The 27,261-nt window shown below is 35.7% G+C and overlaps 1 protein-coding gene across 3 annotated transcripts in view; it reads left to right on the top strand.

Moving 5' to 3' along the window:
• PRR16 (proline rich 16) overlaps positions 1 to 27,261 on the top strand; it is a 281,214-nt gene that overhangs the window by 231,685 nt on the left and 22,268 nt on the right. The gene's annotated exons all lie outside the window — the stretch shown is intronic.

Raw genomic sequence — 27,261 nt, 5'->3', positions numbered from 1 at the left:
AGCCCAGATCTGAGAACAAGAGAGTCATTCATTTAGTAAATAACACGTCAGACAGATAAATGAGATGTGATAAAAACCTTTGTGTTAGAAGATAACATGTATGGGAAATTAAAGGAACTGAAAGAAAGCTCATGTGGATAGTGGGCCAAGAACAAGGGAAAGAAGTACTAGGGACTATGAGAGAATATGTAGCAATCTAGAAATGCTAGAATTAAAATTTACTTTTATTTGAGGAAAGTGAGAGAAGTGAAATCTGAGAATATTTTATTGTCAACATTGCTTAAATTTAATTTTATAATTTTACAGCTTAAATTTTATTTACCTTTATTTAAAGGAAAAAAAAAAAGTCCAGTATTTCTGTTGTGTATGCCACTACCAAGTGGCAATGGTGTGTCAAAGGCTTAGCCACAGAGGGTAGATACTAAGATTTAACTACAGATGTATTTAAAATACTTTCCCTCTTTGAAAACATTGTAGATTACATATATCTAAGCATTAGTGCTAAATCAATAGTTCACAGGGTCACAGAGTCAGATACAACTGAGCGACTGAACAACAACGTTAAGCACATTTTCATAGAAAACATTAGAAAAATTCTTAAGGGTTTGAATTTGAAGACTTTACATGTTATCTCATGTTATTGTCGTAAACACAGTCTAACTTACCTTTAATATATACAGTGATTTAAATATTATTTGACTCATTTGCTTCTAGTCATTTGAAGACAGATGTTCTGAAAGTTTGCACTGGCTTTCTGTCTAGTTGTCAAAATCTCTCCCTGTTACTCCCTCATCATAACACTAAAGTAAAAGTGAAAGTGAAGTCGCTCAGTCCTGTCCGACTCGGTGAACCCATGGGCTGTAGCCTGCCAGGATCCTCGTCCATGGGATTTTCCAGGCAAGAATACTGGAGTGGGTTGCCACTTCCTTCTCCGAACACATATCCTATTGATCTGTATCTTATGTAATTATAGTCTCCAGGATAAACAATTTTTCAACTAATTATTGAAATTGCTGGGAAAAAAAAACTGCTGCTGCTGCTAAGTCGCGTCAGTTGTGTCCGGCTCTGTGCAACCCCATAGAAGGCAGCCCACCAGACTCCCCTGTCCCTGGGATTTTCCAGGCAAGAATACTACTGTTTAGAAATTTAAATGTGCTAGTCCTCAGTATATGATAGGGTTAAAAAACCAAAATTCTGATTTTTAAAAAATTTGTAATAGTATTTTACTATGAAGTTCATTGAATGGTGTATTTTCCTGATGAAGGTCATTTGGGGGTTAAGTCTTATAAGTTTACATGAAGAACTGAGGCACATTTATTCACTAGACACTTTCTTTTGGTCCATCATGATATCAGGTGTTGGAAAAGAAGTGCATCATGATTCCTGCCTTCAATTAACTTTCAATCTAAGTAGGAAAATACACTTAAAAAATCTTTTAGGATTGTGTCCATGCATCTGTGCTCAGTCATGTCTGTCTTTTTAAGGTTATAATTAAAGGCAAACCGAAATAAAGATATGAAAAAAGTAGCTAAGTCTAGATGAGTTATTAAGAGACAGTCATGGATTTTTTATACTTGAGATGTGACTAGAAAGTTGGATAAGACTTGGCTGGCTGTGAGAAAGGGCAAGAACACACCAGAAACTGAAGTCCCAGGGTACAAAGTTAGGAATCAGAAAGGATCTTCGGGGCTTTCTGACTAAAGGAAGATACATACTGAAAAGTAACAGGTAATAATCTTGACTAAAGGAAGGGTTGGATTATAAGAAAGTGGTGATGCTACTAACAGACTTGTAGATTGTAGTGTTAGGCACATTAGAGATTTCTTAACAAAGTTGACAGGAAAGTGGGATAGGAGTATCAGTTTGAAAAATGAAGTTATGAACCGGTGTTCCATTTCCAGGGTTAAAGAGGGTGTATTTGTGTGTGTGTGTGTGTGTGTGTGCACTCAGTTGCTGATTCATGTCTGACTTTTTGCAACCCCATGGATGGTACCCTGCCGGGCTCCTCTGTCCATGGGATTTCCCAGGCTAGAATACTGGCCTGCCATTCCCTTCTCCAGGGGATCTTCCTGACCCAGGGAATGAACTCACGTCTCTTGTGCCCCTTACATTGGCAGGTGGATTTATTACTATTGAGCTACCTGGGAAGCCTATATATATATATATATATATGTGTGTGTGTGGGGGGGGATATATATATATATATATATCCCATATATATAAAAATATACATATATATATATGTGTGTGGGGGATATATATATATATCCCATATATATATAAATATGGTGTATATATATAATTTATATATATGGTAGCCTATTTCAGTAGCTGAGTGATATACTCACAGCTGAGCTTTGAGAGGCAGTAGTTTGTAATCTTTATGAATTCAAGATCTAAAATTAAACCACCTGAGTTTAAATTCTGACCCTGGACACAATAGCTGTGTGATAACAGGCAAGCAAACAACATGTTGGCTGTTGTGAGCATTAATGAGTTATTATGTGTCAACAGTTAACAATAATGCTCAGAATGTAATAAAGGTTAAATAAACGGTACCTACTAATATTATTTTTAAGCTAGCAGCAGTGTTTCAGTAAATAGGTATAAATATATTTAAGAAAGGAAAAGGCATTTGTAATGGTACAAGAAAGAAAAAGTACTCATCTAAAATAATGTGAAAGTGGGTAGAAGAAATAACATGATTTGACGACTGAATTTCGTTCCGCATTAGTAAGTAACATAGACAAATGATTTGTTATCCACTTCACCTACGAAAGATGTGGGACCAATTTTTAGGGTTTCTTCCCATTTAGACTTTTGAGCTTTGAAGATGCTGAGAACTTTTAAGAGAGTGCTTAAACAATTCCATTCTTAGAGTACTGAGGAAGTATCTCAATAACATTCTGTGGAATGGGCAAGATAATGGAAGCTTTATGATGTGCAAGTGTTACTTTTATAATCTTAAAGGAAGATAGAATCCACACACTCATCATCAGTAAGCTTGATGTCACTTGCATCAAAAGATCCAGCGAATATTACATTGATTTAAAGAAACAAACAAACAAACAAAAATAGAAGAGGAAACAGTGATTACTAGAGCTTAGAAACATTTCTCTAAAAGTCATGTCCATTTTAGCTCCTTTTTTAGCACTATCGGGGAGATACAGCTTCAAGGCCTTTTAAACACAGTTTCCCCAATTCCCCAGAGAAGGTAGAGATACGCGCATTGGATGTATGGATCAGTAGCTAGTTAAAATTTTTTGAAATTGCTTTCAAATGTTTGATACGGAAGAGAGAGAATTATTGATTGAAGAGCTTTGTGAGGGTGGAATTCAAAGTGAAAGATGAAAGCTATAAACAATGGAAATTCTGCTGAGTTTAAGAGAAAAATGTATAACAGAGCTGTCTAAAATGAAATAGGCTACCTTGGATGGTCATGGGTTCCCACTGATGATTGTGTTTAAACAGAATGGACATACCTGAATCAGGAAATCACAGGGTGTATGGCATGGATATTTGCTTTTGCCTGCCCACCATGCATTTCCTCATATATTTGCACAACAATATATTTTGCTTTGAGGAACTAACCTACCATCAGTGATGTTAGATTTAAGGGGGTTGTGGTCTAAGAGGGGCTGAGGTCTGAGAGGTTGGCAGAATGTCCTTTCCTCTCCTGGCCAAGTTGTCAACATGATCCCAGTTAGGCAGAGTCTCTGTAGAATTTGTGTCGCAGAAGGTAGGAGCTTATTCATTTCTTGAGATGGACACAATAGAAACTCCCTTAGTTTTAGTTTTCCTAGCTGGGTATTCGGGCTTTCCTGGTGGCTCAGACGGTAGAGAATCCTCCTGCAATGTGGGAGACCTGGGTTTGATCCCTGGGTTGGGAAGATCCCCTGGAGGAGGGCATGGCAACCCACTCCAGTGTTCTGGCCTGGAGAATCCCCATTTACGGAGGCACCTCCAGGCTACAGTCCATGGGTCACAAAGAGTCTGACATGACTGAGTGACTAAGTGGCAGCAGCCGGATATTCAGCATTGTTCTGATGTCCATCCTTCTCAGGTTATGGCTTTTCAGTGTTCATTCTAAGAGATACTCTACACTTTTCTAACCAATTCACAGTATTTCAAAACGATCCAAATTCACTTCTGCTGTTTTAAAGCACAGAATCGAACTGGGGTCTCCTGCACTGCAGATGGATTCTTCACCAGCTGCGCTACGAGGGAATTCCACCAAAGCATGGAACCCTGGTTAATACATAGGTTTACTGCTAATCTGTGATTGAACTAAATCATTGCTAAAATATATTTAAGTCCAGACTGCCTGAGATTTTCTGATTTAGGAAAATCTTTGCCTCTTTTTAATAGAAAAGTAATAGAGAAATAGAGGAGCTAGGAAAATTTTGACGGGTTGAAAAATCCCAGCCAGATTTTCTTCTGATTTTGAAACTGTGTGGAATTAGCCATAATTTAGGGCTTTCCCAGTGGCTCAGTGACAAAGAATCCACCTGAAATGCAGGAGATGCAGGTTCAATCCCTGGGTCAGGAAGATCCCCTGGAGAAGGAAGTGACAACCACTCCAGTATTCTTGACTGGGAAATCCCATGGACAGAAGAGCCTGCCAGGCTACAGTCCATGGAGATGCAAAAGGTTCGCATATGACTTAGACATTTAAATGGTAACAGCAGCCATAATTTACCTGTGTACAGGCTTTTGAGAGTTTGATTTGTCTGAAGCTTTCTCTTTGGTTCCAATGTCCTACAGTTGTTCTGTACATCTGATCTGCAGAAATGATCAAAGAACCAAACAAGGTAATTTCATGAAATCTGACTTTATCAATGTCAGTTTCTAACAAATGAGCAGTCATGTTTAAACTTCAGGCCAGGGGTACCCTGTCACTCAGGAAAATAAGTGGAATTTTACTACTTTGAGGAGATTAAATTGATTCCCTGGGCCTAATAGTGAAGAATTCTCTGAATTGGAGGCTGTCATCTATCCTGCTGTCAGATCCATAGATGTTGTCTTCATTAAGTATTTAAATACATCATCTGATTAATTATTGGACACCTGCAACTTCAGCGTACTGTAGATAAGAAATCTGACACAATCCACTCTGGTTTGCCTCTTTTAGAAAATATGCCTTCAGTTTCTTCCATTTCTGCCCTTTACTTGAGTAAACCACATTTATTCCCTTAAGAGAATTACTCCCTTTGCTAGAAGATTACTTAGTTATATGAACTCCCTCATCTGTATCTCTCCTGTTGATATGAATTGTCTTGGATTCTGCCATATTTCTCCTTCAGTTCAGTTTAGTTCAGTCGCTCAGTTGTGTCTAACTCTTTGCGATCCCATGAACCGCAGCACGCCAGGCCTCCCTGTCCATCGCCAACTCCCGGAGTCCACCCAAACCCATGTCTGTTGAGTCGGTGATGCTATCCAACCATCTCATCCTTTGGTGTCCCCTTCTCCTCCTGCCCTAAATCTTTCCCAGCACCAGGGTCTTTTCAAATGAGTCAGCTCTTCGCATCAGGTGGCTAAAGTATTGGAGTTTCAGCTTCAGCATCAGTCCTGCCAATGAACACCCAGGACTAATCTCCTTTAGGATGGACTGGTTGGATCCCCTTGCAGTCCAAGGGACTCTCAAGAGTCTTCTCCAACACCACAGTTCAAAAGCATCAATTCTTCGGTGCTCAGCTTTCTTCACAGTTCAACTCTCACATCCATACATGACCACTGGAAAAACCATAGCCTTGACTAGACAGACCGTTGTTGGCAAAGTAATGTCTCTGCTTTTCAATATGCTATCTAGGTTGGTCATAACTTTCCTTCCAAGGAGTAAGCGTCTTTTAATTTCATGGCTGCAATCACCATCTACAGTGATTTTGGAGCCCAGAAAAATAAAATCTGACACTGTTTCCACTGTTTCTCAATCTATTTGCCATGAAGTGGTGGGACATGATGCCATGATCTTAGTTTCTGAATATTGAGCTTTAAGCCAACTTTTTCACTCTCCTCTTTCACTTTCATCAAGAGGCTCTTTAGTTCTTCTTCACTTTCTGCCCTAAGGGTGGTGTCATCGGCCTATCTGAGGTTATTGATATTTCTCCTGGCAATCTTGATTTCCAGCTTGTGTTTCCCCCAGCTCAGCATTTCTCATGATGTACTCTGCATGTAAGTTAAATAAGCAGGGTGACAATATACAGCCTTCACGTACTCCTTTTCTTATTTGGAATCAGTCTGTTGTTCCATGTCCAGTTCTAACTGTTGCTTCCTGACCTGCATACAGGTTTCTCAAGAGGCAGGTCAGGTGGTCTAGTATTCCCATCTCTTTCAGAATTTTCCACAGTTTATTGTGATCCACACAGTCAAAGGCTTTGGCATAGTCAATAAAGCAGAAATAGATGTTTTACTGGCTTTCTCTTGCTTTTTCGATGATCCAGTGGATGTTGGCAATTTGATCTCTGGCTCCTCTGCCTTTTCTAAAACCAGCTTGAACATCTGGAAGTTCATGGTTCATGTACTGCTAAAGCCTGGCTTGGAGAATTTTGAGCATTACTTTACTAGTGTGTGAGATGAGTGCAATTGTGCCGTAGTTTGAGCATTCTTTGGCATTGCCTTTCTTTGGGATTGGAATGAAAACTGAGCTTTTCCAGTCCTGTGGGCACTGCTGAGTTTTCCAAATTTGCTGGCATATTGAGTGCAGCACTAATCTTCTCTATTTTGATGTTCTTTACTGATAGATCTTAATTATTTTAATCATCTTTCTAATTATTTCTGTTAATCTGACTAATCAAGTTTTCTAATTTGGAGAAATATATATATATATATATATATATATATATATATACCACATATATAGATGATAATCCATTTCTTCAGGAGTTTTCTTTCCTTTTCCTTTATTTCCCACAGAATTATATGTCCTAATCTCCTATTTTTGTAGTCTTCATAAATCTTCACTAAATTTTTCTTTCTCATTCCAAATATGAACTATTTTATTGTGTATTTTATAAATTTAAACTTCTAGATGTCTTTTTGCTTTTTGGCATATTAAAAGAAAAAAATCTAGATTTAGACATTTTTAGACATGTACATTTAGACAATGTACATTTAGACATGTACATTTGTGCATGTACATGCAAGCATATATGTGGTTTTCCATTTCATTTTTCCCCTTCATTCTTGTTTGTTACTTTTGGTTAATTTTGTTAGTTTTCCCCCAAATTAGTATTTTATCCATTTATTATTTCTTCTTTATAATTCAAGATGTTCATGACCATAATTTTTTTCTGAGTGCAGATTTTACTGTGCTTTATTACTGTGGTCATAAATTATTTTGTTTTTCCTTGATTTTTAGAATCTATACTTTTAATTTCAGCATTGAGCTAAGTAATTTTTGTAAGCATATTTCTTCATTTATAAACAGTTTGTCTTTGTCACAGGGTATTTCTGAATTCTTATTTTTAGTTTTCCATTTATCAGAGAATACAGGTACAAATTTCTGTTTCAAATTTTGTAAATTTTTTGTGGTAAGTTATATGACTTTTTTAAGTGTTTTATTGATGTAAGAGCAATGTACTTTTTTTGAGAGACAGACTTCTCCTTTCTTTCTCTCCACACATTTGTTGTTTATATTAAATATTTCCTACATACAATTTATTTTCCACACTTTACCTGTCCAGTTCTGAAAGAGGTGTTGAAGTCTCCCATGCTGGGGCTTATCATTTAATTCTTTCAATAGTATCTTCAGAGAATAGGAACTTTTAATATTTATTAAGTCCTATCATCAAATTTTTATGAGTATGGTTTTGATATATATCTAAAGAGAGGCTTCCCAGGTGCCTCAGTGGTAAAGAACACACCTGCCAACGCAGGAAATACAGGTTCAATCCCTGGGTCAGGAAGATTCCCTGAAGGAGGAAACGGCAACCCACTCCAGTATTCTTGCCTGGGAAATCCCATGGACAGAGGAGACTGGAGGGCTATAGTCCCTACTGTTACAAAGAGTCGGACATGACTGAAGCAACTTAGCATGCACATATATTTTCTCAGAGAGAACTGGCAAAATGCTGCTAAAAAATCAGATCACAAAGTAAGACTTTTTGTGTCTTTCACTCAGAGAATATTATAAAGGTAAATGAAGATAAGGTTATGGAGAACGAAGGATGAAATGCTGAGGACTTTTTCTTTTCCCACAAATAAATGAAGAAATTTTAATGGTTTTCGGTAGAGTGGTGATGTGATATAAAAAGCATTTGTAAGATATTGGTGTGTAGGTTAGACGTGAAAATGGTTATAGAAGGTTACAGAAGGTTATAGAAAAAGTGAGTCAAATGAATTAAATGCTTTAAAAGAAGTCCAGGAGCATAGAAAATAAGAAATGATCTTGGAATCTGACGGTCAGTCACTTGTGAAAGTATCATTTCCATAGAGTAATATGGTTGGAAATAAGGCCATAGGAAGTTAACTTTTCTCTTATTTGTTGCAAGTAATATATTAATTGGAGTATGTGGGTCTATCTCAGAAGGTGAGAGCAGCCCCAGGGTTAGGGTATTTTGGGTGTGGTTAGATTTTATGGGTTGGGAAATTTCATATTCTAACAGGTGGGAGGAATATTCTAACTGTTTTGGAGAAACAGTTATAGTTGGAGAAAGTTTTATAGTCAGCCTTAGAACTGTCATGACACCTGTGGGTCTGTGACTTATCATATGCCAATGTATTAACATAAGCACATTATGAGGGCCAAGGTCCACTGGAAGTTGAATCTTCTGCCGTCTTGGGCCTAGTAGGTTGTAAGCAGGTTTTGCTATATCCTTAATCGTGTCATTCTTTTAATGGGTGTGTCCCCTTCATCCTTGTCTCAAGGTGTATACTATTCCTATTCCTGTTTAAGTGGAAAAGTTATTCAGTTACTTAATGATATGTACTCTGATTTACCTTAAAGTTTACATTTACTAACCAGAATGTTTTTAGAAATGATCTTATATTTCAGTCTTCCTGACATAAGTAAAAAGCAAAGGAGTTGTCTTTCTCAGCAGAGGAAATCGATCTTTAATCTTATTTATTACTAACTTTGTACCACTGGTGATAAAAAGACTAAGGGCAGGATCAAAATATACGGGTCAAAACCTCTTGCTTCTGTAATCAGAAGCCATGAGCTATAGAGTGAACCTATTTAGAAGGTCTTACTATAGACAGTTGAGAATAGAGTAATTTAGTACATTATGAAGTTAAACTGTTGGGTTGAAATCCTGGGTCTAGAATTTCTTAGTTATGTTAATTTGGCAGGTTTCTGTATTCTTTTTTTAACTCTTTGTTTTCTCATCTTCAAAATGAAGTTGTTGGGCTTATTCTAAGACAGGCGTATGGCAAACAGCAAAGTTTTTGTCTTCAATAAATATTCGTTGTTGAATTTATATTACTATTATTACTGTTTGTATTTTAAAACAGGTAGAAAGAAGCAAAAAAAAGGCATTTAATCTTCTTGAAAATAGACTATTGAGGGCCACCTCGATTGAGCTGAATTCCTGTTTCTTTATCTCCTTTTACAATTTACAATTAACCTCTGTCAAGTAAAGCATTCTAAAGTATGTGTCTCTTTATTACAACCAGAAAAGCTGAAGGCAAGTTGTTAATACCAGAAATTAATTAGTCAATTTTAGGTAAAATCAGCTGAATTTTAATTTGTTTACAGTTCATTACAATTAAAAAAAATAAATCAGTTAGGAAAAGTTGTCTGTGGGCAAAAATTTGACCCATTAGTTCTCTCTTGCTGTATAGAACAAGATAAATAATAGAGCTTGCAAATAATAACTTAATAATTTTAATTATTTTATTGGTTATCATCATATGAATAATAATAAAAACTGCTTTGACATGAATATTATTGAACTATAAGATCATGGTATTTCTCATATAAGATTAAATAAAAAAGTAATAATTGTAGAATGATGCCAGATAAATTGAGATCATAGGCTTGGAGAATTGATGATATCTAACTAATTGCAAATATAAGCCTCTTACAGTTCTGAGTTCGAAGAATTTTAATGAATCATATACATAAAACAAAAATGATATTTCTAGTCTCTAGATTTAAACAGGAAGAAAACTGTGGTATTCATATTTATAACCATTTTATGAAAATTTTGACAACTGCATTAGAGTAAAAATTTATTGTTAACTTAAGATGTACTACATATATAGAGGAGGAATCATTACATATAAACTTGGAATGTAAAACTATATTTTAATGTAGTTTGTTGATAACTTCATTAGCACATCACTCTAGTAGTTTTTTAAACTGTGAATATTTGTGGTTATGTATTGAGTTATTATTTTGAATCAAGTTTGATGCAAAAATAATGAAATGGTTTACATTTATTAAGAAATGTATTAGGCAAATTTTCTATACTCTCAAATTGTGGTATTTTGTATGAATATTGATTTCATAATGAATGAAAACAATAATAAGAGCAAATATATACCAAGGTTTACTATTACTAGATGCTCTGTATTATAGACCTCATGTATATTAGCTTTTTCATTTTATTATTTATCATTTTTAATCTATTTCTTCAAGGAATTTATTCTGTTGTAGAGCATGAAAAATGATACAGAAAATGGTATCTTTGTTTCTGCTTAGTCTAAAAATATATTTTTCTATGAAGATATAACTTTATTATATTTTTATTTTTGAGCATATTTCCTTTTAAACATCCTTTTTAATACAAGCAGAAAATGCAGTGATTGAGAGTTGTCCATTGAGTTTTATAGCATCATTCTTTAAATTTCCTTTATAACATGTAATTCTTAGCTTTCCAATAATTTTAGAGCTACTTCACTGTCTTACCAAGACATTTATCTCATAAAAGAGCTGTATCCAAAATATACAAAGAAGTCTTAAATTCAACAATAAGAAACCAAAATCTGAAAAAGGCACATACTATATGATCTCAATTATATAACATTCTCAAAAAGGTAAAAATATAGATAGTGTAAAATTTTCATTGGGAGGGATGGAGGGTTGAATAGTTGAAACATAGTATTTTATTCTTTTTAGATAAGATATTGTAATGGTCAACAAATGACATGCATTTTTCAAAATCTGTAAAATTTTATAGCACAAAGTGAACCATAATATATGCAAATTTAATAAGTTACTTAAGGGTATGGGAAATCCCAGGAAGAAGTACAGAATATGATGAGAATATAACTGTATTACAAATGTATAAAACAATCTATCTTAAGGGAATGGGGTTAAAAGGTACTGATCAAGGAACTCTGGATATGAGTGGAGCCTCCAAGACTAAAGTAAAAAGAACTGCACATACACACTGAACACTAGTTAATAAGCTGCTTCCCACTGAAGTGCAAATTAATTCGGATGCTACTATACATGTATAGTGAATTGATTAGTTAAGTAAATGAATGGTGAATGGTAAGAGCCAGGTTTCTCAGTGTTGCAATGAATTTACAGATTAGCAAGGGGAGAAAGCTAGAATGATACATGTGGTAAGTAAGTAAGTAATAAGTTCAGTCGCTCAGTCGTGTCCGACTCTTTGCGACCCCATGAATCACAGCACGCCAGGCCTCCCTGTCCATCACCAACTCCTGGAGTTCACCCAAACTCATGTCCATCGAGTTGGTGATGCCATCCAACCATCACATCCTCTGTCGTCCCCTTCTCCTCCTGCCCCCAATCCCTCCCAGTTTCAAGGTCTTTTCCAATGAGTCAACTCTTCGCATGAGCTGGCCAAAGTATTGGAGTTTCAGCTTCAGCATCAGTCCTTCTAATGAACACCCAGGACTGATCTCCGTTAGGATGGACTGGTTGGATCTCCTTGCAGTCCAAGGGACTCTCAAGAGTCTTCTCCAACACCACAGTTCAAAAGCATCAATTCTTTGGCGCTCAGCTTTCTTCACAGTCCAACTCTCACATCCATACATGACCACTGGAAAACATGTGGTAATAGATTGCAATTGGAGACATCATTCAGAGCTCATATTTAGCTATTATAAATGCACGCATGGTTACATATATAAATAGCATAATTATTAGATATATGTGTATGCAAATACAAATAGATCTGTTTCTTTGTACTGTCATCCAAAATAGCCTAAAAGTGAAGACACTTTAGTACAAATGAAGACACATAATACCCAGATTTTGATTTATAATAAACATAAACCTGGGATCTTTCAAGAGTGGCTGATTCTAAGACTAGGACAGGAAATACACAACATGATCTTGGAGCAACTTTTATTGCCAGAAAGTAACAACATGCTGAAACACACATACTACATTAATACAGATCTATCAAAAGAACTCAAAGAACTCCAATGGCCAAAGGTAAAACAATTTGTGTCACAAAGAAAATAGTATTGAATTATAACTCAAAGTATAAAATAAACTTTCATGAGTCTACATTGATACAAATAAATGTTTAAATAAATAAGTGGAGGAGAAGAGACATATCTCTTATGAAGGATAATTTCAAATAAGTTATATAAATACTATGTCTTCAAGGAGGAGGAGCATAACTTAAAACTTCTGAAATGTAAGTAATGAACAGTGATTTCCTTCCCAAAGAGTAGGAAGACACATTTTTAATTGAAGTATAGTTGATATACAATGTTGTGTTAATTTCTGCTGCACAATAAAGTGATTGTTATACACATTCTTTTAGAGGTTCTTTTCCATTAAGGTTTATCACTGGGTATTCAATATAGTTTCCTGTTCTATACAGTAGAATCTTACTGTTTATCCATTGTTTACATAATAGTTTACATCTACTAACCCATAAATCCCAATCCATCCTTCCCCCACATTCCCTCCCTCTTCTCAAGCACAGTCTATTCTCTATGTTTGTGAATCTGTTTTTATTTTGTAGATAGGTTCATTTGTGTCATATTTTAGATTCCAAATATAGTGATATTATGTAGTATTTATCTTTTGCTTTCTGACTTATTTTACTTAGTATGATAATATCTAAGTCCATCAATGTTGCTGTAAATGACATTATTTCATTCTTTTTTATGACTGAGTGGTATTCCATTGTGTATGCATACCACATTTTCTTCATCCATTCCTCTGTTGATGAACATTTAGGTTCTTGCCATGTCTTGTGTGTTGTGAAGAGCACTGCTGTGAACACAGGATTGCATGCATCTTTTTGAATTGTAGTTTTGTTCAGATATATGCCTAGAAGTGGGTCTGCTGGATCATAGGGCAACTCTATTTTTAGTTTTTGGAGGAACTTCCCATACTGTTCTCCATAGTGGTTGTACCAATTTACATTTCCACCAACATTGTAGGAGGGTTCCCTTTTCTCTACACCCTCTCCAGCATTTGTTATAGTCTTTAATGATGACCATTCTGACTGGTTTGAGGTGGTGTCTCATTGTGGTTTTGATTAGCATTTCTCTAGTAATTAGTAATGTTGAGCATCTTTTTAATGTGCCCACTGGCCCTTTGTATGTCTTCTTTGGAGAAATATCTATTTAGATCTTCTGCCCATTTTTCAGTTGGGGTTGTTTTTGTTTCATTGTTGTTGAGGAAGAGTTCATACTAATGTAAATGGGGCAGAAAAGAGGTACATTACAGTGGAGACAACTAACAAAACAGCTTCAGCCAAGTCATCTAGGTCAACATCAACACTCGTAAATCATGTGGGTATTACGTAAAAGTCATATTGCTATGACTTTTGGTGATGGAAATGGCACTTTACTTCTGTGGTCTTCCTTCCCAAAGTCATAATCACAATCTAGTTGTATGAAAACTACCACACAAATGCAAATATTGGAGCATCCTATAAAATATCTATTATTTCTCAACTATCAAGGTCAGCCAAAAGCAGCCTTAGGAGACATAATCACCGGATGTAATTATGAGGGATCCTAGAACAGAAAAGAGACGTTATGTAAAACTACGGAAACCAGAATATAGCATGGTACTGCAATGTGCTATGGCTGCTGTAAGGAATTATCACCAACTTGGTGGCTTAAATAACAAAGCCTTAAGTTCTTACAGTTCTGGAGGCTGGAAGTCAGAGATCAAAGCGCTGATAGGCTTGGTTCCTTTCTTGGCCTGTGAAAGAGAATCTGTTCCATGACTCTCCTAACTTCTGGTGGTTTTCTGGCAATCTTTATAATTCCTTGACTTAAAAGAGCATCTACTCAGTCTCTGCCTCCATTTTCACATGATGCTTTTCCCGTGGGCACATGTTTGCCTTCAACATTTCCCTTTTTATAGGGACAATAGTCATGTGTAAAATGAGTTTTAACTTGGTTGTCTCATTTTAACTGATCTTTCTCTGTAAAGACTATCTACAAACTAAATTATATGTTTATATATGTATTTAAAAATATATATCCAATAATGTCCTGGTTTCCAAGGGTTTGTTTAATATTCAATTTATTTTAAAGATAGGGTGCTATATTACGATTCCAAGTGTTCAGATTTCTTCCATGTGTTCAATTTAATTATTTCCTTTTCCTTATGGTATGACTGTGTATACAGAATATGCATATAGTGTTGAATAGTTCACCAGTATGGTAGAAAAGTACACCATCCCCTCTGATAATGGGATCCCTTAGTAAGAAAAAATTCAGAGGCATTATTTCTATGACTAGTGGTTTAATAATATAATGGAAGTAGAAAATTTAGGCAAAATGTGCTATGCTTTTTCTTTAGATGAGAAATATATATCCTCATATATTCCTTTCCCAGAGGCAGGACCAATTACTGCTTGATTTTGAAACTACTTTCTAAAACAAAATTTAATTACTCCTCCTGGGGTTACAGTTAATAAAGACTTTACTGTATCATGTCCACTTTTCAGAGGAAGGTAAGCAGGATTTAGTACGTATAAATTCTTGCTATTTGAAAGTACTTTTCTTGTCTGTAATAACAATTTTTTCAAATTTTGTGTCATAGGCAATTTATTGCAAGGCTTCAGTCAAAACACTTAAATGATCTAAACCTTATTTTTATTCTACATGCTTCTCATCATTATTTGTTGTCCACTGGGTGCAAAGAAAAGAAAATGTAGGAAAGTAACAAAATTAAGTACCATTAAAAGATACTGCCTCTCGGCAACTTGTGTGTCAACATACACCAGTGGGTGTTTTTTATGTGCATACTCTTAGATTGCTCTGCTAAACTTCTTGGTACTTATGTTTTTTCTTATCAGCTCCATAGGAAAGAGAAGTTCTGGAATAGAAAATCAAAACAATAAAAAATTCTAAACAATCATATACATATACAAGTGCATAGACTTCCCTTTCCTATGAGTGAGTTTTGACATTGATTTTAGAAAAGATTATCAAAGAAAACTTTAACAATGCACTTAATATTTGAAATGTCTATGTCACATACCTCATTGTGTTTACTTTTTCTGATTTTGATTATCCTGGTTTAATAAAAGAAAACTATTAGGTTGCAGGTTCATTTATGTTAGTTCATTAGCTATAACTTAACATATGCAAACTAATGTTTGCATTTCTATTAAGCTCAGAAATTAGAATTTAAACTTGATGCAATTTGGTATTATTAATATTTCTTAATTTTTGTTGAGAAAAGGAACTGTTTATCTATAGACAATGTTGAAAGATTTGTGATTCCTATGTCATGTTCCATATATTATTTTTTCTGTTTCCTGAATATTTTTTCCGTATTTCTGGTTTTATCTTGTCCTGAAGCATATTCTAGGAGGAGGCATGATTTTCCACCAAAACTTGTTACCAGGAACTTGATTTTTACCAATGAAACATTTTTAAAACTTTACTTTCAATTGTTTTCACTTTTTGTTTGCTTTGTTTCACTTTTCCTTTGTTGGACAAACACTAAATGATTTCGTATGCACTAAAAAGTTACTTCAACAATGACTCTGTATAGTTTGACAGCTTTTCTGATTTAAAGAGAAGAGCTAAACTGGTGTGACTCTGGAATGTGGAATGTCATATATAAATGTGGTAAGTTTAGGCACAAATATATTCCAAATAGCTCCTCTCAGAGGATCATTACTTCTTCAACCTCTACACCTCAGAAACCGACTTAATATGTTAGCAGACTGATGCTGGCCTCTTAAGTCCAGTAGATTTTAGTGCAGATAGTGGCTTTGCTGCCCTTATGAGAATAATTGTAGGAACACATTTGTTTGTTATTGGGATAGGATATGTTCATAATTTAGTTGGGTGGGTGATGGGATACATACAGAAAAAAACCCATGCTTCTAAATGCAGTTTGTTTTGAAGAGATGGTATAGACTTCATATGAGATAAATTTGTTTTATTTTCATTAATTCCATATTCCCACAAATTGTTTTACATCCCTGAACTTAATTTCCCTTCTTAAAGAAACTCAAGAAAAGAAAACTTGGAAGAGGTAAAAGTTAAATACTCTGACTATAAAACTGTTGTTTCTGACACATTAGCTTTTCTAGTCAAATATTCCCTGCATTCAACAAATAGATGTTAATGTTTGTTAGGCAGGTTTTACAGTAGTACTGAGAAGTAACGAATTTAACATTTGTTTTAAATTTTATATCAGGAAGAGTTTTAATATAGCAACTACGAAAAACAGTATGGATTTGGCTCAAGTAATTAAAAATAAAACAGCCATCAGTTCAGTTCAGTTCAATCGCTCAGTCGTGTCTGACTCTTTGCGACCCCATGAATCGCAGCATGCCAGGCCTGCTTGTCCATCACCAACTCCCGGAGTTTACACAAACTCATGTCCATCGAGTTGGCGATGCCATCCAGCCATCTCATCCTCTGTCATCCCCCTCTCCTCCTGCCCCCAATCCCTCCCAGCAACAGGGTCTTTTCCAATGAGTCAACTCTTCGCATGAGGTGGCCAAAGTACTGGAGTTTCAGTTTAAACAAAATCAGTCCTTCCAATGAACACCCAGGACTGATCTCCTTTAGGATGGACTGGTTGGGTCTCCTTGTAGTCCAAGGGACTCTCAAGAGTCTTCTCCAACACCACAGTTCAAAAGCCTCAGTTCTTTGGAGCTCAGCTTTCTTTATAATCCAACCCTCACATCCGTACATGACCACTGGAAAAACCATAGCCTTGACTAGACGGACCTCTGTTGGCAAAATAATGCCTCTGCTTTTTAATAAGCTTGTCTAGCTTGGTCATAACTTTCCTTCCAAAGAGTAAGCATCTTTTAATTTCATGGCTACAATCACCATCTGCAGTGATTTTGAAGCCCCCCAAAATAAAGTCTGACACTGTTTCCACAGTTTCCCCATCTATTTGCCATGAAGCGATGGGACCAGATGCCATGATCTTAGTTTTCTGAATGCTAAGCTTTAACCCAACTTTTTCACTCTCCTCTTTCACTTTCATCAAGAGGCTTTTTAGTTCCTCTTCACTTTCTGCCATAAGGGTGGTGTCATTGGCATATCTGAGGTTATTGATATTTCTCCGAGCAATCTTGATTCCAGTTTGTGCTTCATCCAGCCCAGCATTTCTCATGATGTACTCTGCATGTAAGTTAAGTAAGCAGGGTGATAATATACAGCCTTGACGTACTCCTTTTCCTATTTGGAACCAGTCTGTTGCTCCATGTCCAGTTCTAACTGTTGCTTCCTGACCTGTATACAGGTTTCTCAAGAGGCAGGTCAGGTGGTCTGGTATTCCCATCTCTTTCAGAATTTTCCACAGTTTATTGTGATCCACACAGTCAAAGGCTTTGGCATATTCCATAAAGTAGAAATAGATGTTTTTTCTGGAGTTCTCTTGCTTTTTCAATGATCCATCAGATGTTAGCAATTTGATCTCTGGCTCCTCTGTCTTTTGTAAAACCAGGTTGAATATCTGGAAGTTCACGGTTCATGCATTGCTGAAGCCCAGCTTGGAGAATTTTGAGCATTACTTTACTAGAGTGTGAGATAAGTGCAATTGTGTGGTAGTTTGAGCATTCTTTGGCATTGCCTTTCTTTGGGATTGGAATGAAAACTGACCTTTTCTAGTCCTGTGGGCACTGCTGAGTTTTCCAAATTTGCTGGCATATTGAGTGCAGCACTTTCACAGCATCACCCTTATTGCCAAATTCAGACTTAAATTGAAGAAAGTAGGGAAAACCACCAGACCATTCAGGTATGACCTAAATCAAATCCCTTATGATTATACAGTGAAAGTGAGAAATAGATTTAAGGGACTAGATCTGATAGACAGAGTGCGTGATGAACTATGGACAGAGGTTCATAACATTGTACAGGAGACAGGGATCAAGAACATCCCCATGGAAATGAAATGCAAAAAGGCAAAATGACTGTCTGAGGAGGCCTTACAAATAGCTGTGAAAAGAAGAGAAGCAAAAAGCAAAGGAGAAAAGGAAAGATATTCCCATTTGAATGCAGAGTTCCAAAGAGTAGCAAGGAGAGATAAGAAAGCCTTCCTCAGCGATCAATGCAAAGAAATAGAGGAAAACAATAGAATGGGAAAGACTAGAGATCTCTTCAAGAAAATTAGAGATACCAAGGGAACATTTCATGCAAAGATGGGCTTGATAAAGGACTGAAATGGTATGGACCTAACAGAAGCAGAAGATATTAAGAAGAGGTGGCAAGAATACACAGAACTGTACAAAAATGATCTTCATGACCCAGATAATCACGATGGTGTAATCACTCACCTAGAGCCAGACATCCTGGAATGTGAAATCAAGTGGGCCTTAGAAAGCATCACTACAAACAAAGCTAGTCGAAGTGATGGAATTCCAGTTGAGCTATTTCAAATCCTGAAAACAGCCATATTACCCAGCAAATCCACTAACAAAATCATTATGTCGAAGAGATGTTTGCACTGTCATGCACATTGTGTACTGCGTGATTCCATAGTTAAGACATGAAAATAGCCTAAGTGTTGACAGATAAATAGATAAACAAATTGTGATACACACACACACACACAAACATACACATCAGAATATTATTCAGGCATAAATAATTAAACCTTGAAAATTCATGACTGTTTCAGGAACAATTGAACTTATTTCAATTGATATTATGTCTGTGAGGTTAATTCATATTGTTGTACATAGCTTTTGATTTTTATTCTCATTGTTATATACTACTATTATGGAAATATACCACAGTTTATTTATCCATTCCACTGTTGATAGGCATCATTAATAGTGAAGTCTGCAGTTTTGGCCTACTATAAACAGTGATGCCTTAAACGTTCTAGTTCCTATACTTTTGTAAACCCATTTATGTATTAGGCATATACCTAAGAAGGAAGGAAGAAAATAGAGAACAAAATTATATAGTTCTAAAATGAAATGTCTTTAAAGTATAAATAATAGATCACACACTGTCACATGGCCATCTACTAAAGCAAATAATGTGAAATATTTTCCATTAGATATCACACATGACTCTAGTGATGTTCAAAGAGTGAAGATTTAACAAAATACACTTAAGTGAAATTAAAGACATCTTTGTCTGTCTTTGATGACTCAAATGTACCCTGGAAGGACCTTCCATGTATAAATAAAAGCTGTTGATTTTGGACTGTCACTGTGGTGAGAGACAGTTTAGAATAGATCAACTTCAGCAGACTGCATTATATAAACTGAAAAAAATCCAACTCTGGGGGAAATTTTTTTAGAGCACTTAAAGTTTTGTCTTTTCATCTTTATATTCATTTAAGAAAATTTTTTTCTGAAAAGAATTGGCTATGAAAAGAATCTTTTAATCAAGAAAGTTGTTTTAATTTTTTTAAAAACCTCTTTTACCCATAAAAATAAACTGAATTACAATATGCTTGCATTAATATCCATGTATTATTAGTTTACGACTCAATGGATTTTCTCAAACTAAGCATACGGGGTAACCAGCACTGAGATACAGAAGCAGGTCATGAAGACCATTTCCTAAACTGCGGTGTGCTCCTTTTCCGTCGGTACCTCTCACATTCTGAGTCACTGCTTTCTTGATTTTCAGTGGCACAGATTAGTTTCTACTGATTTCTACTTTATATACAAGGGAAGGTAAGTACATAGGTTTTTATAACTTCTTTCAATCGACATTATATCTGTGAAATTCATCCATATTGTATGTAGCTTTCAATTTTTATTCTCATTGTTACATACTTTTATAGGACTATGCCACAATTTACATATCCATTCAATTTTGATAAACATCATTAATAGTGAGGATTGCATTTTTTGGCTATTAAAAACAGTGATGCTATAAACATTTTGGGCTTCCCAGTTGGTGCAGGGATAAAGAATCTGCCTGCCAATGCAGGAGACACAGGAGATGTAGGTTTGATCCCTAGGTCAGGAAGGTCCCCTGAAGTAGGAAATGGCAACCCACTCCAGTATTCTTGCCTGGAAAATTCCATGGACAAAGGCATCTGGCAGGCTATAGTCCATGGGGTTGCACAGAGTTGGACATGACTGAGCACGCATGTACACATAAACATTTTAGTACCTGTGCTTTTATCAATGTAAACCTATTGTATAGTAGGTCTTCACCTAAGAATGGAATTGAAGAGTTTTATGTATCCATTTGTTCAGCTTTAGTAGATAGTTCAAAAGGTCTTTATAAAGTGTTTTAGTATACTTACTGTCAGAATGGGCTTCCCAGCTGGCTCAGTGGTAAAGAAACCTGCCTGCCAGTTCAGGAGACGCAGGAGACACCGATTTGATCCCTGGGTTAGGAAGATCCTGTGGAGGAGGGCATGGCAACCCACTTCAGTATTTCTGCCTGGAGAATCCCATAGAGAGAGGAGCCTGGTGGGCTAGAGTCTATAGAGTTGCAAAGAATCGAACATGACATAAGTGACTTAGGATGCACGCACTGTCAAAATATGAGAGTACTGGTTGTATCACATCCTTCCCAAAGTTTGGCATTACTTCTCTTTTGTTTTAACTAGTCTAATAGATATGTACTCGTGTCATTTCATTTGCATTTTTCTGTTGCTTAATGAAGTTAAGCATTAAAAAAAAATGACATATCTTTTGGCCATTTGGGTTTCCTCTTTTGTGAAGGGTCTATTCAACTCTTTTCCAAATCTTTTATTGTGTTACCTTGATTTTTTCATTGATATAATTCACATGCCATAAAAGTCACCATTTCGAAGTGTACAATTAGTGGTTTTTAATTTACTCACCAAATTATGTAACCATTACCACAATAAATTTCAGAACATTTTACCACCCCAAAGAGAAACCCCATGCTTATTAAACAACACTTCACCTATCCATTCTTAGCCCTAGCCAACACTGGATTTTTGGTTTCTGTGGATTTGTCATATATAGACACATATAAGTGAACTTACAAAAGGAGGTGTCCACTCAATAGAGTTAATTTCACCATATTTTTGTTTCTAGTCAGTATAGGTTAGTCTTTGCAGAATAGTAAAATACCATTCTATAAAAGGTTTTAAAGAACAAGGGTTAGATATTGTAACTTATTGGTTCTTTCCTTAATATCATTACTCATTTTGCTATGTCATATTCTCCCCATACTGAGATTTCTCTGTAGCATATTTATCTATAGTACAATATTTGGTCCCTGGCTTCTCTTATTCTCAGTCCTTGGAAATTTTCAGTCATTTTGCTATAGAATAAATTGGCTATAGTGACTTTCTGATCTGCCTTTAATTGTACATTCGAAGAAGCTGAAGCAAAAACCTCAAGAACTTATTATCCTGGTTTAATACTCAACAAGTGTGGGGAAAAGAATAAACTTCATTCAAAATAACCACCTGACGTTTTATGAGCAGGATATTACAAAAAAAAAAATTGGCAAGATTGTTTGAGAGAAATTAATAGTTTGCAGTAAGAGCTACTGCAGGTTATGTTTCTTAGGACTTCTATTAAATTCAAATAACATTTCAAAGGAACCCATAATTGGCAAATTTAAGTGAAGTGTAACAAAATAATTTGTTGAGGGAAACTACGTGACTGCCTTGAGGAGAAGGTCCTCACAAGGATCTGGCGAAGGGCCAGAGCCACCCGGCATGTCTTGATATTTTGCCCTGAGAAACATTTCCTACATATACAGCTTTACGACTGCATGAGAATGGTGCTGAGAATAACAAGCTGGCCTTGAAGAGAGCAGATTGTCTCTTGATCCTGAAAAAATAGAGTCTATGTGTCTCATTAACTTTGTAAACTTGCTGTTATCAACTTTGTACATGCTCAAGCTCCATCTGTGTAACCTTGATTTTTGTAAGCTTTTTCCTTGCTCCCATGCATAAAATGACTCGCTGTAGAAGTGAAGTTTTGTCAGTTTCCCAGAGAAGCTGTCCGTGTCCTTTTTTCAGAATCTACTCCGCCGAGCCTTCCACATAATTCAAAAATAGGTTTGACCAATTCCTTCCCCTTCTTAGACATTGCCTACTGCTGTAGTCTTGAGTGAATGTACCTAAGTTATTTATATATTGCAGCGAAGCTAATTAAATAATGAAATGGAATTTTTCTCATATTATGGCATCTGAGAATAAAACTAGCTTAAGACATAATATGGCTCCGCATGAGTGGGCTGTGCTTGAGAGGACAGACTTGAAGCTGTGATGACAAAATGCCTTAGACTGAAATTCTGCAGTATTAGCAAAGTAGCATCTAGTGCTTGAGCGAGACTTGCTATGTAAGGTCAGCCTTGCATCTCCTGCTTCATTAGAATCTCAAAACTAAGTCATCCATCATCCCCTATTAATTTCTCTATGTTAAAAGTTAATGTCTTTAACGTTATTGTCCCAAGTTTACATATTCAAACTCACTTCTCTCCTCCATATACATACACATACCCACTCTTCCTGAAAGAAAATGCCACTGAGTGTCCTCAAACCAATGAAGATATCTTATGCTTTCATGCCTTTCTTTGCAGACACTGTTTTCTCAATAACTATTTTTTCCTGTCCACCTCTGCCTGGTAAATTCCTATTAATATTTTAAGCCACAGTTCAGGTATCATCTTCTCTTTGCAGTGATATGCAATTCCTTTGCTCCCTCTTCATAGTTCCCATACTTCTATTGGTGTATTTGTGTCATTAAAATACACACATGTGTGCGCGCGCACACACACACACACACACACACTGCATCTTATCTGCTTATTTACATGTCTATCTTCAGTACTGGATTTGTGAAATCTTCGATTGTGAGATAAAAAAAACTCATTTCTCTATTTCTGCTACCTTGTATAGTTCAAGGTCTAGATTAAGTATACTAGATATGTTTGTTGACTTAGTTAAATATTATCTATATTGTTGTTGTTAAGTCACTAAGCCTTGTCTGACTCTTTGCAACGCCATGGACTGTAGCCTATCAGGCTCCTCTGTCTACAGAACTTTCCAGGCAAGAACCCTGGAGTAGGTTGCCATTTCCTTCTCCACAGGATCTTCCTGACCCAAGGATTGAACCCAGGTTTCTTGTTTCTCCTGCATTGTCAGGCAGATTCTTTGCTGCCGAGCCACCAGGGAAACCCCAAGTTAAAAATAAACAGAGACAAATTCTGACAATACCAAACTATCCTTAAACACACCTTAAATAAACCTGCAATGTTTTAAAGATTATAAGCCTGGAATCAGTTTTCTGGCTATGGAAGGCAGAAGAAAGAAAAGTTTTCACCTGTTTTCCTTCTTCAAAATCTATTGAGAGCATCAGTGGTAGAAGTACTGGCCCAACCAGAGCACACTTCCAGTAGCTCTGATCACTACCAAGTGTGAGCCAGAGAATAGCCTGAGAGATGAAGCTACATAGAAAAAAAAGGGGAGTGGGGCTTCCCTTGTGGCTCAGATGGCAAAGAATCTGCCTTCCAATGCAGGACACCCAGGTTCAATCCTTGGGTAAGGAAGTAAAAGCAGAAGTAAAAGCAGGTGTTGCAGAGATGGCAGTTTATCTCATCATCCCTGGAGTAGAATGAGGACATCTGAGCTCTAAGACAGATTGTTACAGAGTCAGGAGACATCTGTATAGAAACCTAATTCATTCTCACACCTTGGCAGTGAACATGACACTAATGGAGAAACCATGTAGTCATTTTTATTGTCTGTAACTGAACTTCTATGCAAAGGACAGTCCTGGATGTCAAGCGGGGTGAAGAGAGGAGAGGAAGCAGCGATCACCAGATCAATGAGCTACACCCATCTGGTGGTGGTGATGGTTTAGTCGTTAAGTGGTGTGTGACTCTTGTGACCCCATGGATTGTAGTCTTCCAGGCTCCCCTGTCCATGGGGTTTCCCAGCAGGAATACTGGACTGGGTTGCCATTTCCTCCTCCAGGAGATCTTCCCGACCCAGGGATTGAACCTGCCTCTCCTTGCATTGCAGGCATATTCTTTTGGCTGAGCCACCAGGGAAGCCCAGCTAGCACTGCTTAAGTGCTAATAATTGGAGGAGTGAGGATGGGGCTGGGCTTGTGTCAAAATGAAATGGCCAACTTAGTAAGAGGGTACCCAAGACAAAAGAAATCAAAGTTGGAGCCCATTCTCTTTTTTGCTCTGTTCATTTGACAGTATGTAGTACACAAGCTGTCATGGTTTGAATTTAACTTCTAAGTGGGGAGATAAAATCCATGACCTTAAAAATGGAAACTACAAAAGAAGAGAAAGATGCTTAAAGAACACACAATATGGGAGAAATACTTGTAGGGGGAAGAAAGATTTTAGACAAAAAATTTGTCAAATTCAAAGAAATTGCAAAGAAATGTGACCTCTCTTTTAAAGAGAGTGGCAATATAAAGGTATTATAAAAAATAAAACTATTGAAACCCAGCTAGAGATTACGGTTATGGTATAGGCTTGAAAGAATCACTTAAAAGAAAGAGAAAGTAATAAAGATAAAATTGACTGTATGTAGAAATAGTCAAAGTAAAATGAAGCATGACCGGAGTTTTGAAGAATATGAAGAACACAAAAATACTCAAAGATGTAAAGAGGAAAACATCCTGGAACTAAAGACTATAATCCACACACTGCAAGACCATACTGGGTCTTAAAAAATTTATTCCAACACTTTTGAATGTAGTAGGAGTGGAACAGAAGCTAAGTGAGCTAATTTCTTCATCTTTTAGTGCTAGAAGTACAAGGATATTGTCTGAAGTAGTTTAAATTAAATTATGTGGTCTAGGAATGATATGAAATTCTTACTATTTATCAAAATTTTATCTGAACTTTGCAGATTTTTTGTAAAATATTTTATCTGTGAAAGAAAAATTTACTTGTATCTTACCAATATTTTCAGGATCTCCAAGTTTATATTGCTTTGGTTAAAAATAAATTCATTTTATTAAAATAATTTTTAAATATAGCATAATGCAAAATTTAAAGGTCATTGACTTACCTATCAGTCTGTCTACTAATATTTATTTAATATACCTCCTTACCTGTATGTCTTTATATCTTTATATATGTGATTTGAGAAATGCCTAGAATCAGGTTCATTCCATATTTGTCATGGTGATTTCTTATGAGAGAATTTAGAGTACATTGTGGAAATGTTTTTGATTGCTTCTTTGTCTTGTTTGCATTTGTTAATATTAACATTCATTATTTCTAAAAACATTTTAAGAAATATAGGGTATATACTTTTATTGGGATATTTAAAAACTAGATAGTGGGTAATTTTGGCCTCACTCTTAACATGTTTTTTAAAAAATTCTTTATTATAGTATTTCCTAGAGTATGTAACACACACAAATAAGTAATATGAAAAAGCTCTTGTCATAAAAATAATTTGAGAAAATACAAAGAAAACCAGCTAGTTTTCTTTAAATCATGATTATTGACATATCAATGGTATTGTTTTTTAAGATACTACAACAGGGAACAAATTGTATGTGGTATTTCACAAACATATTTGTTTGTAGAACATTTCTTATTTTATTCTTTCAAAGTTTGTCCTGGAACTAATGTGAAGTCTCTATTAATGTTTGTTTTGGTTTGAAATCCTATGTCCAAGATATTTATTAGTACTTAAAATACTTTTTTATTGAACGAAAGATTCTTTAAATTTTACAGTGCTTTGTAACTTTCAAAATTTTCATGCACGTGATTTCATATAATCCTATAATAATCCCCTTGTCTTCCCTCTACCCCTATATTGCCTCTTCTCCCTCTCCTTTCTCCACTGATAACCACTAGCTTATTCTTTGTACCTAAGAGTTCACTTCTTTTTTGTTTTATTCACTAGTGTGTTGTGTTTTTTTAGATTCCACATATAAGTGATATCATACGATATTTGTCTTTCTCTGACTTATTTCACTTAGCATAATGCCCTCCAAGTCCATCCATGTTTCTGCACATGACAACACTTCATTCATTTTTTATAGCTGAGTAGTATTCCTTTCTATATGTTTGTGTGTATATATATGTATGTGTGTGTGTATATATATATACACACACACTGCTTTTTCTTTATCCATTCATCTGTTCATGAAAACTTAGGTTGCTTCCTTGTCTTGACAATTGCAAATAATGCTGATACAAACATTGCTGTGTGTGCATCTTTTTGAGTTAGTGTTTTTCTTTTTTTTAGAATATATACCCAGTAGCGGAATTTTGGGGTTCAGTTTTTAGTTGTTTGAGAAACCTCTATATTGTGTTTTGCAGAGTCTGTACTAGAGTACATTTCCACCAACAGTGTGCTACTATTCCCTTTTCTCCATATGCTCTTCAACAATTGTTGTTGTGTTCTTTTTGATGATAGCCACCCTGACAGGTGTGAGGTGGTATCTCATTGTGGTCTTGATTTGCATTTTCCTTTTCCTGATAGTTAATGATGTCAAGCACCTTTTCATGCTCCTGATGACCATCAGCATGTCTTCTTTCAAAAAATGTGTGTTCAGTTCTTCTGCCCTTTTTAAAAAAAGGACAGGTTGTTTATTTTTTGATGTTGAGTTGTATGAGCTGATCATATATGTTGGATAGTAACCACTTACCAGTCATATCATTTGCAAGTATCTTCTCCCATTCAACGGGTTGTATTTTTTGATGGTTTCCTTTGCTATGCAAAAATTTTAAGTTTTATATCATCCCATTTGTTTATTTTTGCTTTTATTTTCTTTTCTTTAGGAGATAGATCCAAATAAATTTTGATGAAATTTATGTAAAAGAGTTTCCTGCCTAAGTTTTCCTCTAGGAGATTTATAGTATCTGTCTTACATTTAGGTCTTTAATTCATTCTGAGTTTATTTTTGTATTAGTACTTTTTATATTAAGGACTTATATACTTTAATTTAAAAATGACAGAGAACATAGCTTTACCTTAAAATATTGTATAACCATTAAATAATTTTG

This window comes from Cervus elaphus, chromosome 9 (assembly GCF_910594005.1).
Source record: "Cervus elaphus chromosome 9, mCerEla1.1, whole genome shotgun sequence".
NCBI classification, from domain to species: Eukaryota; Metazoa; Chordata; class Mammalia; order Artiodactyla; family Cervidae; genus Cervus; species Cervus elaphus.
Note: the sequence above shows the minus strand (reverse complement) of the source record. Positions and strands in the feature narration are given on the sequence as shown.